The sequence below is a fragment of the Trachypithecus francoisi genome, unplaced genomic scaffold (assembly GCF_009764315.1).
Source record: "Trachypithecus francoisi isolate TF-2019V2 unplaced genomic scaffold, Tfra_2.0 Lachesis_group6, whole genome shotgun sequence".
Classification (NCBI taxonomy): Eukaryota; Metazoa; Chordata; class Mammalia; order Primates; family Cercopithecidae; genus Trachypithecus; species Trachypithecus francoisi.
This window is the reverse complement of record NW_022681471.1, coordinates 27,746,960-27,759,967: the sequence shown is the minus strand read 5'-3', so window position 1 is coordinate 27,759,967 and position 13,008 is coordinate 27,746,960. Positions and strand designations below refer to the sequence as shown.

The 13,008-nt window shown below is 54.1% G+C and overlaps 1 protein-coding gene across 1 annotated transcript in view; it reads right to left on the bottom strand.

Moving 5' to 3' along the window:
• ZNF185 (zinc finger protein 185 with LIM domain) overlaps positions 1 to 3,824 on the bottom strand; it is a 73,236-nt gene extending 69,412 nt beyond the window's left edge. The window contains 1 exon segment of the mRNA XM_033201662.1: positions 3,653 to 3,824. The gene's annotated coding sequence lies outside the window, so the exon portion shown is untranslated.
• Between the last annotated feature and the right edge of the window lie 9,184 nt (positions 3,825 to 13,008).

Here is a 13,008-nt window from a genome sequence, read left to right as displayed (position 1 = left end):
CCCGCAGGGCCTCTTGTCTTCTCCTTTTCCAGTCTCTTCTCCACCCAGGCCTGTGCCTCCCACTTTGCTGTCAGTTCTCAGTCATTTCTGTGCCCCAGCGCCCAACACAGAAAGTGATCAAGAAAACACCTGCCAAATGCATCAGTGTGTGTCCCTGAAATAAGTTAATCTGGCTCAGTTTCTAATCAATGGGACTTGAGCAAGTCCCTCTCTGTACCTCAGTTTCCCTTTGGAAAAATGAGCTGACACCAGCCCTGCCCACCCTCTGACCCGTCCAAAGGCTACAAGTGAAGAAAGCTAATGAGAATGTGGCAAAATGTTAACAGTGGGAGTTCAGATAAGGCTTCAGGAGTTCTCTGCACGATTCTTACAACTTTTCTATGAGTTTTAAATCAATTCAAGGTAAAAAAATAAATACATAAAAAAACTTAAAGATAAAAAGTAACAACAGTGCTGGCATGGTGGCACTTGCCTGTAGTGCCAGCTACTCAGGAGGCTGAGGCACCAGGATCGCTTGAGCCCAAGAGTTGGAGGCTGCGGTGTGCTATGATCGTGCCTGTGACTAGCCACTGTATACCAGCCTGGGTGACAAGGCGAGACCCCAGCTCTAACAACAACAACAAAAGTGAAAACAAAAAAGAAAGCGAGTCAGACTTTAGTAGGCATGAGAAATCACCCTAAGAATTAAGTGTTCTTTAGTGAGTCATTTGAAATGTGGGGAGATACTGTTTGCATCATCAGCAGTAATTTCTAAACTGTTTTCCTCAGGTAGGGGCCCACATCCCAGACAGCATCTCTCTCTCCACCTAGTCCCACCTCACTCCTTGCCACCACAGCCCTGAAGGAGGGCACCATAGTCCTGGCTCAGCTACCTTCCGTGACAGAGCACCACCTCTGAGCCAAGCACCCAGTGCAGCAGGTACTCCTGGCTTTAGCCGCCCTTCTGTACTGGTGAGAAAACAGAGGCCTCAAGGGGTTGCATGGACGGCCCAACTTTGCACAACTGGATGGTGGCTGAGCTGGGGTTTGAACCCAGTCTGACCTCTGAGCCATTCTCTTAACCACTAGGCTATAAAGATGCCACCCTCCCCTACCACACACCTGACCAGGTGTGGGACGGTTCAACTCCCGCCCCGCCCGGGTCTTTGGAAGCAATGACGGCAACCTCTCCCGAGCATCTCTCAGGGACCAGTCCCTGATGGTACTTCCGTTGTCTTGGCATCATTCGGTTCACTATAGGCACAGTGGTAACCAAGGCAAAGCCCCTGGACTGACCCTAAACATGAGAGCCCAAAGGCCCGGACTGCAAGGGGTTGCCGCTCAGGGCTCCAGAGCACTGGAAGGCAGCTCTCCTCTCTGGCACTGGTCCTGTCCCATGCTGCTAGGCACTGGCAGTGGGGGCAGCCTCAGGACTCACCAACAGAAGCAAAGCTTGTGTTACAGGTGACCTGGCACCTTATGAGTTGTGGCTTGAAGCAAAACCCACACCAAAGGGGTCAGTCACCTGTGGAGGCTTGAGTGGGGAAGGAAGAAGGCAGGCTTCTGGCTTCCAGATGCACTAAGCCAGAATTGGGGGAGTTTGCTTGGCATGCACCAGAGGACAGTTCAGGGAACAGGTGCCGATGCCTATCATGGCCAGGTCCCGGACCCAGTGCTGGGGACCCAGAGTCCCTGCCCTGCCAGATCTCAGGAGGCCTTGGGGACACTAGGCAGGAAGACAAGGAGCACCAGTCAGGCTAAGGGAGGCTGAGCTGAGACGCTGGCTGCCCCTGGCATCACTACCCTCCTGTGGGAAAGGCTTTTTCTGGAGTCTGGACTCGAGCTGAGCAGGAAGTGAGGTGGACAATCACTGCTGCCATTTGCATTCGGATGGCAATTTCTTACTGACAGATGGCCTCTCTGTCACTCCTCTGGGCAAGGCATGGAGCTCATTTCTCTGTGGGCCCCCATATGCAAGAGCTCAGCAAGAAGTGGTTTACGATCTTCCAGGAGTAAGGGGAAGGTTAGACTCGAGCAGCTCCAAAGGACGTGCGGGCCTTGACCTGGTGGCAGCTGAGCTCCTCCTCCTGCTCCCAAGCCCTTCTCCTCCAGGAAGCCTTCCCTGATCTTCCCAGCCAGGGGTGGCTCGTTGCTCCAGGACTGAGGAGCCCCTAATGTTTTCATGCTACTCAGAGCTGCAACACCCTAAGTGGTCCTGGGCCACCTCTGTGCTTGACTCATGAGTGTCCAGAGGATGGAAATGAACAGATCTTGAGCACCTGCCGCGTGCCTGGCCCTGCACCGAGTGCCTTCCGCCAGCTCCACACGGCTGAATGTACAGCGGCCAGCCAGGGGCTGAAAATTGCTGGAAGGAGGGGCAGGTGAGAGGGATCTGTTCCTTCCCTTCCTGAAGTGGCCTGGGAGTGATGAGGGGAACAGCGGAGGCACCAAGGCCTGCCAGAAGGCTGGCCCCTCGTCTGTACATCTGTGTCCTGGCCACTTGCTGGCCTCTGAACTGCCGCTTGCTTTTCAGATGAGGAGCGGAGGCACTGGCAAAGCAGGACCTCCCGCAGCCTACCTCTGCAGCTCTGTTCAGGCCCATCCACCTGTGCGCCCCTGCCTCCCGCCTCCAGCCCAATACGACAACCAGAAGTCTGAAGAGCCATGAGACCAAGGCAGGACTTAGTCCAGGTACTGAGGCCTCAAGCACTGCTGGACAGGGTGTGAGAGGTCCTCTCTCAGGGCTCACAGCTTTGCGTCCTGAGATGGTGCTGCACAGCCTTCCATGATGTCAAGGCTCCGTGCGGATGGCTCAGCAAAAACACAACTCTTGCCATGCCTCAGCTGTCCCAAAGTCCAAACACACCCACCACCTACCTTATCTGAGTCCCCAGCAGCCCTGGGTGGGAGGTAGCTTGACATGTCACCCTCTTAAACCGATAGAGTACCCAGGTGTCCCCAGCTCAGAAGTGGCAGATCAGGCAGGAGCACCTGAGCTTTCAGCCTTTTTGTAAGGCGAGGTATCCCTCTGCCTTTCCAAAGAGGACAGACTCTTGGCTCCCTCTGCCCCCATCAAAACAATCCAGTCACAGAGCTGGTGCACTGCCGATCCAGTCGATAACACCCAGTGACACCTGATTCGGCGCCTTCTGTCTGAGTGTGAGCAGCCACCATCCGCATGGCCCTCCCCAAGACTGCCCTGTACCCAGCACATGCCCATTACAGGCCCCAGGGCGATCGAGGGGATCCTCTGGGCGAGCTAGCCTCTGGGCCTCAGTTTCCTCATCTATAAAATGGACACAGGGGGACGGAGGGATGTGAGATTCCCTGATTCTTAAAGACCTGCAGTCAACTCTCAGAGCATCCCGGCCCCTGGCCATTTACTAGCAATCAAACCGTGTCTTTCCTAAAGGGCAAGACAGAGGGATCAGGCCGGCGAGGGGGACACTTGCCTCAGTAGGAGACGCTGGCCTCCTCTGTCAGTCTTTTCACTCACAGCGAAAACCAGAAATCCACTGACTCCCGGGGGGGAACCCGAAGAGAGATGCTTGGAGCCGGTAAGGGTTTTGGATGGGGAAACTGAGGCCCTGACTTGTCCCTAGCTGGGCACGGACTGGGTGCCCCCCACTGCCTCCCCGCAGGGCCGCGTCCGATGGCGACTCGACAGCCCTACCTGGCACAGGTGCCCGGCTCGTGGGGCGGGTGGAGGGTCGGGCGGTCGCGGGGCGCGGGCTCCCTCGGGTGGACAGCGCCCGGCTGGGGTGGCAGGCGCGGGGCGCGGGGCGCGGGACGCAGCGGGGAGCGCGCAGGGAGGCGAGGAGGCGCGGATTGGGCTCCGCCCGCAGGAGAACAAACAGGTTTTCTCCGGCCGCCTGGAGCCTCGCCCCTCGCCCCTCCCCTCGGCCGGCCCCTTCCTCTGCCCCTCCTGGGGTAGGTAGAGAAGCCTGGCACATTCCGCACATTCTCCCGCCAGCGTCCTCCGCCCGCCCGCCCCTTCTCGGCCCCGCCTCGCGGGGCTGCTGGAGAAATCAAGTCTGGGGCTCCCCTCGCCGAGCACGGGGCGAGCTCCAGAATGCTCTGCCGTGATGGAAAACTTCCAGGCAAATTCCTCCGGGCCCGTGGCCCCAGGCCGGGAAGCCTCCGCCACGTGAAGGGCCCCCGCTCCCAGTTGCGCGATCTGGCCGCGGCACAGGGCCAACGACTTCCACAGATGCTGTCGGGTTAATTCAGTCGAGAACTACTGTTCCTAGATCCATTTTACAGATGGAGATCCCAGACAGGGGCGGGAAGGGGGGCGGGGGGCTGGCGGCTGAGATCATCCAGGAAGTGCTGCAGGCAGGAAAGGAGGAGAAGAGTGAGGGAGCCGCTCGCCGCAGAAGGCCATCCTGGGAGAGACCCGGGGCTCACAAGGCACAGCAAACGGGGCTGTCTCCCAGACTGGACGACATCTGGCTGGAGATACAGCCGGACTCCCAGAGCCAATGCGGTTTGATGTACCTGCGTCACGCGTTGGTGCTCACCGAGTGCTTATTGTGTGCAAGGCCCTGGGCTAGGGCTAGGATGGAGAGAGCATGGAGGAAAGACCCCTTACCCTGCGGCCTCCTAGACGGGGAGATAATTAAGCCAGCCCAAGAAATGGCATGGACTTGGCCAGGAGTTGGCTTACCAGGATGATAGGTTCAAAAGAATGGACCAGCTGCTTCTCCTTCATCAAGGCCTGCCAATGTGATGTTTCCATGGCCCTCCAGTCCACACTTCTCCCTGTGTCTGCTGCCACCACCCTAGTCCAGACCTGGCCCCGAAGACCAGCCTCCTTGCTGGTGTCCCCCTGCCTCTGGTCTTGCCTTCCTTCCTCTCAGTCTCTACACAGAGGTCAGGTTAAAAGTTCACATGTGTCAGTATGATCAGGTGCTCTGCTGCTTGCAACTCCTCCATGGCTTCCCATTGCTCTCAGGGTAAAAGCCTGAGATGACATATCCCTGCGGGTCCAGCCACTCTTCCCTTTGTTCGATACATCACAGTCACACTGGCCTTTGTCCATTGTCTTCTGAATACATCACATGGCCTTCACCTTGGGGTGTTTGCTTCTGCTCCTTGGACTCCCTAGAATGCTCTTCGTCCCTGTTGGGCTAGTGAGCTCTTAGTCATTCTTCAAGCCTCCACCCAGTGTCCGGAAAGCCTCCCCTGCCTGCCACCCAGTCAAGCTGATCACTTCCTTCTGTGCACCCCTTAGTTCCCTCAGATGACATCAACCCAGCATAGTGGCTGTCACCCTCTATTGTTCTAGATCCTGAGCTCTGGGAGGGCAGGGCCCCTTCTGATTCATCACTGGGTCACGGAGACCAGCACAGCACATCTGAAGAATTTGCAGAAGGAAGTGATGGAGGGGTGAGTGAGGCTGGGAAGCTGTCCTCATCCTTTTCTTCTTGGGGTTCATCAGATAGGGAGAAGGCAACCGTATGTGTGCTTGGGGGGTTGTATATAAAGTCACTTCTGTTCATGTCTGTCTCTTGCCAACAAGCATTTTTCTGCTTCCAATATTGTATGCCCCTGTCTGTTGACCAGCAACTAACATCTCCCCTCCTCCACTGTGGCTACTGGTGGCCATGGATTTGGCTTGGCATCTTACCTCCTAAACATGTTCACTGTATGACTTAGCCATGTCATACTCTTTGCCTGGGCCCCAGTCCTCTTCAAGAGCCCCTCGCTTGAAAAGGTAGAAAGTAGAAGACATCGTGATGGGTGAGATGTAGGGCAAAGAAGAGGGAAAAGGCAAACCCACTCCAGAGCCCTGAGTCAGGGGTGGGGGCCCAGCTGGAGAGCATGAGCAAACATGGTGTCCAAGGGCACGGCCAGCAAGCGAGGACTGCCCCAGGCTAGGCGCCCCAGGGCCTCAAGCTCTTCCCATGTCCCAGGTGACTCAGTCTCTGCCCAGGCCAGATCTGTCATGACTGCTCCAGCCAAGAGATCAGCCTTCCCTGAACCCCTCCCTCCCTGCCAGGCTGCCAGGCCCCGCAGCTGATCTTGCCTGCAAACGGGTTTGACTCGAATGGTAACTGCCCTGCCCTGCCCTGCCCTGCCCACCTGTCCACTGCCCCAACAGTCTTCCACTTCCACGCCTGCCAGGGCGCCTCTAGTCACCTCAGCCAGGCTTCAGGCGCCTGCTGGCTTCTTCAGCCTCCTCAAGCACCAGACATGCCCAAATGACATGTACCCAGATAGACCAAGTGCTCAAATACCACCAGGACTCTGCACAAGATACTCCCTTTGTTTGGAATGACATTTCCTCCCCAGGGACACCAGGTGGCCTCCACTTACTCTCAGCTGTAACATTACCTTCTTCATGAACCTTCCCTTAGATCTCCCTCAAGTTCTAGGCCAAGGCTGTGGTGGCTGCTGGCTGCCTCCAGGCTGGGCTCTGTCCCTACCTGACCTGAGCTCGGCCCTATCCTTTCCTATTCACATCTCCTCTTGCACCTTACCACCCATCTCCAGCTCCAAGACAGGCCAGCTCCCACTCCCTGGCTCTGGCAGAGTTCTCCTGAAGTCCCTCCAGCTTAGGCAGCAGTGCCACCTCCAGGGGATGGGACAGTCTCTTCCCACCAACAAGCAGGCCCTCAGCAAGGCACTAAGTGAGAGGTGGGGGGCTTGAGGGTGGGGCCAGGCTGGGCTCTCTGGGCAGGCAAGAGGCTGAAAGTTAGAAGCAGGGAGTGGCAGGTAGTGAGCCCTGTGCTGGGGAAGCCACAGCTCACAAGCAGGCAGTGGAGGCAGCTTCTCTGGGAGGCTGCATCTAAGCAATGAGATGAGTAGCAGGATAGGTGGCTGCTGGGAAAGAACTGGCCAGCAGCACTCCTAACCTCCAGGCGAGGCCGTATTCTGATCTCCAGGGCTGGGAACAGAACTCAAGCAAGGTGATCTAGCCCCAGAGTTCCGAAGCTAGGAGCTGGGCACAGTGGCTCACACCTGTAATCCCAGCATTTTGGGAGGCCAAGGAGAGAGGACCACTTGAGCTCAGGAGTTCAGGACCAGCCTGGGCAATATGGCAAGACCCCATCTCTACAAAAAACACAGAAAACAAAAAGAGTTACCTGGCTAGACGGGGGAAAGAGGGGTTGGGCCCTGAAAGCTCTCAGGCCCCAAAGCTGACCCAGGCAGTGTCCTCAACTAGAGGGGACTGAAGAAGGGCAACCAACCTCAACCCTTCAGTTGTACAAATGGGGAAACAGAGGCCCACAGAGACAGGATGTTGCCAGGATTACACAGCTAGTCTGAGGCAGAGCTGGGCTTAGAACCTGGGGTTCCAGTTGCTCTGGATGGAGCCCCTGCCCAGCTGGAGAGAAGCTGGGGTGCTCAGGTTCATGCGTGGGGAGGGCTGGGCTCCTGCTTGGGCCCTAATCCCCTCCTTCCCAGGGCCCGCCCTGCCACCTTATCCTCCTAAGCTCTTCAACAGGTTTACACTTGCTGGGTGACTCTGCCAACTCCAAGCAGGGTGGATGCCCTGGAAGCAGGGGTCTCCAGGTGTGACTGCAGGTAGGATGGGTCCTTTGAGTCCTGAACCTGTGAGGCCAGGCCCTTGTGTTTGTAATCAGCTCTCCTGCTAGGAGCTGGTCCAGCCTCTCAGCATATGGTGTAGCTGCCCCTCTCCCCCAGTTCTCAGCCTGCACTCCAAGCTGAAGAGTTGTGGTCCCCCTCTCTGGAATACACACACATTCTTACTTGCCCCACTGTACTGCCACCCCAACCCTGGCCAGAGACCAGTCAGACCCTGCCCTGGCCTGTTGTGGCTTCTAGTTTGGGAGAGGAGGCAGCCCAGTTCTACTCCAACGGATGGCAGCCATGCCCAGGAATTGTTTGCTGTGTGAACAGTGGCCTCATTGGGAGCAGTGGCCTTGTCACAAAGGAAGGAGAGAGGTGGTCTGACATCTGCCACTCCTGTAGCCTGGATCCCCACTGCCATTTGAATCTACTGCTTCAAATGAGCCCAAGAAACACTCAGCCATCAGTCTTGCTCTGTGTGACCTGATGCCCCACAGCACAGGCTCTGCCTTTTGTCTCTGGCTCTGAAGCAGCCCCAGGCCAGGCCTCCTGAGCACGAGTGCGCGAGTGGAGCCAAGGCCTCGCTGGCAGATAATCCCCGCATTCCCTGAAGAATGGCTTTTTGCTGCTTTAAGAATCATCCACAGATCGGAAAAAGAATGTTCTCATTGGAAAAGCTCCCCGCCATGGTTTTCCGGAGTTTTAGTACAGTTGGCCGCAGGGAGGCTCCTGGGATAAGGAGGAAGGGAAGCCATGAGAAGGAGACAGTGGGCTCCCTGCCCAGCGCCCCCTCATCCCCCGAAGCTCAGCTCAGCCACTGCCGGCAAGGGGCCGTGCTGAGGGCCCCCGCGGTCCTCAGCCTGGAGACTCTGGAGGCTGTCTGGCCTCAGCTGGGAGCTCCCTGCCCACCCCCCACCCCCCACCTCCAGCTGGGCCCAACCCCAGCCCCAAGAGGCCCTGCTGCTGCCCCAGAAGCAGCCCAGGCTCCTAGGACCCTCTGGCAGGGCTGATGCTCAGTGGGAATTGTGAGTATGGGCCTGGAAGAGGAAAGGTGTGGAAGCTGCCACATGCTCAAGAAATGGGAAGGTCAGAGTCAGTGTTGGGGTCTGTGAGCATCCCCAGACCTCTCTGGGGCCCCCGGCTGGGAGGGCTGGCAGAGAGATGCAGGCTGCAGGTGAACGCTAACTTTTGAGCAGCTACATCTGTCCTGCGAGGGAGGGAGCTCTAACTCTGGGGCCCTGCTAAGCCTGGCCTGGCTAAACCAGTGGTTGAGGGCGCCGAAACCACAGCAACCAGAGGGTTCGTGTGGCTCCGAGAGCTGTAGATTTGTTTCTTTCCGTCTTTCTTTGTTTTTTTTTTTGTTTGTTTTGTTTTTTTCAGTCTGTCACCCGGGCTGGAGTGCAGTGGCACAATTAAGGCACACTGCAGCCTCAACATCCTGGGCTCAAGCAATCCTCCCACCTCAGCCTGCCTAGTAGCTGGGACTACAGGCACGCACCATCATGCCTGGCTAATTTTTTGTAGAGATGGGGTTTCACCATCTTGCCCAGGCTGATCTTGACTCCTGGTCTCAATCAATTCATCTGACTTGGCCTCCCAAAGTGCTGGGATTACAGGCATGAGCCACTATGCCCAGTCTTGTTCCTTTCGTTTGGGTACTGCCCTTGGCTTGGGAAATGCCCTCCTGGGAAGGGGAAATGCAGTGGATCCCTCAAACGCCATTGCAAATCCAAGTCCTCTTCACACAGGAGAGGGAAGGTTACTGGTTTTCACCTCTTAAAGGTTGTATACTTCTTTATTAGTTTTTCCCAGAAACTTCCCTGGGTGCTTTGCTGCCTTGATTTCCTCATGGAGAGCAGCCTTTGAGAGATTAGAGGGGAGAACAGTTGAGAGGGTGCCCTTTTGTTCAACTGAGCAGGACTGTGGTCCATGACCTTTGACCTTTGGAGTCAGACTTGCTGCTTTTCTCCTTCTTCTGCCCACATTGCTGCTGGCCAACGCCTCACTTGGTGAAAACTCTAATTTTTTCAGCATGGGGGAAGGGGCTGGCTCTCGTCAAAAAGGATTAGACCAGCCTGGTTGGGGGATGCATTTGGCTCCTGTTGATTGCACTTGGCCCAAGTAACCTATACTTGGAGACCTTGAACTCTACCAAATAACTCTAGCCTTCCTGGCATTGTGCCATCTGTTCCTCCTCTCCTTCTTTCCCCACCTGTCCCATCCCAGGCCTTGGAGACTGCAGCTCTGTAACTAGCACATGTCTCTAGAAATCCACTGGTTACTACAGGTGCTACTGGCCACATGTGGCTATTTAAATTTCAGTGAATTATAAAGGAATAAAATAGGAAAATCTGTTCCTCAGTCACACTGGCCACATTTCAAGTACTCAATAGCCCCATGTGGCCAGTGGCTACTGTGTTGGACAGCACAGATAGTGGACATGTCCATCATCACAGAAAGTTCTAGGATAGCACCACCCCATATGCTGCCCTTCTTGGAGGGAGCTATCCACTTCCTCCTTAACTGAAGCCAGGCACCCTCCCTGCAGCCCAATCCAGAGGAGGCTCTTCCTTCTCCCACACCCCAGCTACCTCAGAATAGACCAGTTTGCTGTTGGATGAAATCCTCTCCTCCTTTGAGGCTCAGGCCAACTGGCAACACCATCGCCCACCTGACATTCAGGCAGGTCTTTGCCCTGGATGTGAGAAAGTGACTGGGAGGGTGAGGGTGAGAGCAGTGAGGTGGGGTAGTGAGAGTGTGACTTGAGCATCCACGCTTGTGGCTTAGCTATCCCCAACCCTCAGGCTCTCCAGGCATCTCCAAAGACCCTATCAGCTCTACCACAGCCACCTCTTCCCACAGGTGCAGCCTGCCCACTGTTGCTCCCTCCAGAATCGAGAATGCAGGCTTTCCAGCTTCTTGCCCCAACCTCCTCTCTTTCCAGCAGGCTTGTTCAACCACTTCTGTGACAACTATCTTTCAAGCTCCCAACTGTTGGCTACTCCACTTTCTTTCCATCCATTATTCTTTTCCTCTCTTCATTTCCCTCCCTATCCAGCTTACAGTCAATGGCCCATCACTTCACCTCAACCACTGTCTTGTGAACATCCTAATCTTCTCACCCTACTGTCTCTTTATCACCTCCACCTGATGATAATGGCATCAAATCTGAACAAAGGTAAACGTCTATATTCTTCATGCCTGTCCCAAGGCAAAGAACCATGCTGGCAGAGGTCACACAACTGTGCAGAATGGTGCCAATATAAACTTATGTATTCCACTCTTTCTCCCCTTCATAGGTTCTTCCCTCTTTATAATTATCCCTTTCTCCTCTACATCATAAAAATGTCCGTTTCATTTGGAGCTTTCCCATCAACATAAAAAAAAAAGAAAGAAAAAGAATCTCACCTGACCACACACCCGCCTCCAGTTACTGCCCCATCACTCCACTTTGCTATTGAGCAAAACTCCTCAAAAGAGTTGTCTAGACTCACTGTCTCTACTTCTCCTCCCATTCTCTCATAAACTCACCCAGATCAGGACTTCAACCCTACCACTCCCTTCACATCATTCTTGTCACCATTCATCTCCATGTTGCTAAACCCAGTGTTCACATTTCTGCCTTCACTTACCCCGTGGTCACAGTTGATCACTCCACCTTCCCCTTCTGGAAAAACTTGCTTCTCTTGGCTTCCCTGACACCCCACTTATCTGGAGGCATGGAGGCTATGAGCACAGACTCTGGAACTGGACTGCTTGCAAATCCCAGCTGTGCCAATTAATAGCTGTGTGACCTTGGGCAAGTTACTTGCCCTCTCTGAGTTTCCATTTCTTACCTGTACAATAGAGATGAGAGTGCCAGCATCTGCCTTCATAGGTTGTTGTGAGATGACATGGGATGGCGCCCATAAAGTGCTTGGAAAAGAGTTTGTTACATGGTGGTGCTCAATGAATGTTTACTATTGCTACTTTGGTTACTTGAAATCACCACATGAATGTCTGAGTCAATCCGAATGAAACATGTTCAAAACAAACTCTTGTTCCACCATCCTTCACCTTCCAAACCTCTCCTCCCTCAGTTTTCTTCATCATCAAAGGCACCTCCTAGAGCCCAGGTGTTTAACTGATATTCTTCTTTCCCTCGTCTCCCATGTCCAATCCAGCAGCAAGTCCTGATTGCACTCCAAAACACATCCACTTCCACTGCCACTATCCTGGGACACACTAGTGTCCCTGATCACCTCCTCCCCAGTCTCCTGGCTTCCCCTCTTGACTCCTGCATCTACTTTCTGCAAAGCAGCCAGAGCCATCTTCCCCTGTGCCCTGCTTGGGTGACTGTACATCCAGCGGTGCAGGCTAGAAACAGGGGCACCATCGGAGACTCCTCATTCCCTCTGCCATCCAAGTCTGGTACCTGCTATGGCTCAAGCCTCTTCGCGCTCCAGGCTGCTGTCATATAGAAGCCATACTGGACTTCCTGCTGATTCCCCACATAGCCTTCCATTCTGTCTCTAGAACTTAGTGCTGACTGAGGTCACTCGCGCTGGTTAACTGCTACTATACTCATGTCTGCTTAGAGGTCATTCCTTTACAAGAAGTCATCCCTAACCACCAAGACCCAGCTAAGCGTCACTTCCACCTCGTTCCGCCCTAGCACCTATTACCCTGCAGGGTCACTGTCTCCTATGTCTCCTCTCCCTTCCTCCTGGATGTAGGAAACACACCTTATGCTGGTATGATGCCTGAGTAGGCACACAGGAAGCAGCTGCCAAATTAATAAAGGGAGGGATAGAGGGTAGTTTCAAATGTAGTGTGTGATCAAGGTGGCATTTTGAATCAGTGGATTAAAAGTGTATCCTTCAAGAGATGATGTTGGAATAACTGGCCATTTGGAAAAACAAGCTAGATTTCCTACCTCGCTCTCCACACCACAATAAACTCCAGATGGCTCAGAAATTAATGTAAAAAAAATGAAACCATAAAAGTATGAGAAAGAATCCTGGGGTGGGGACGGCCTTTCTAAGTATGTCATGAAAACCAGAAACCATAAAAGATGGAGAAATTAAAAACTTCTGTATGGCAAAACCAACCATAACTGTCATTAGACAAATGACAAATGAGGAGGAGTTATTTGAACTGCATATGACAGCGAAAGGCTTAATCTTCTGAAAATAAAACTCCAAGACACATAATTGCCAGATTCACCAAAGTTGAAATGAAGGAAAAAATCTTAAGGGCAGCCAGAGAGAAAGGTAGGGTTACCCACAAAGGGAAGCCCATCAGAATAACAGCAGACCTCTCGGCAGAAACTCTACAAGCCAGAAGAGAGTGGGGGCCAATATTCAACGTTCTTAAAGAAAAGAATTTTCAACCCAGAATTTCATATCCAGCCAAACTAGCTTCATCAGTGAAGGAGAAATAAAATCCTTTACAGATAAGCAAATGCTTAGAGATTTTGTCACCACCAGGCCTGCCTTACAAGAGACCTGAAGG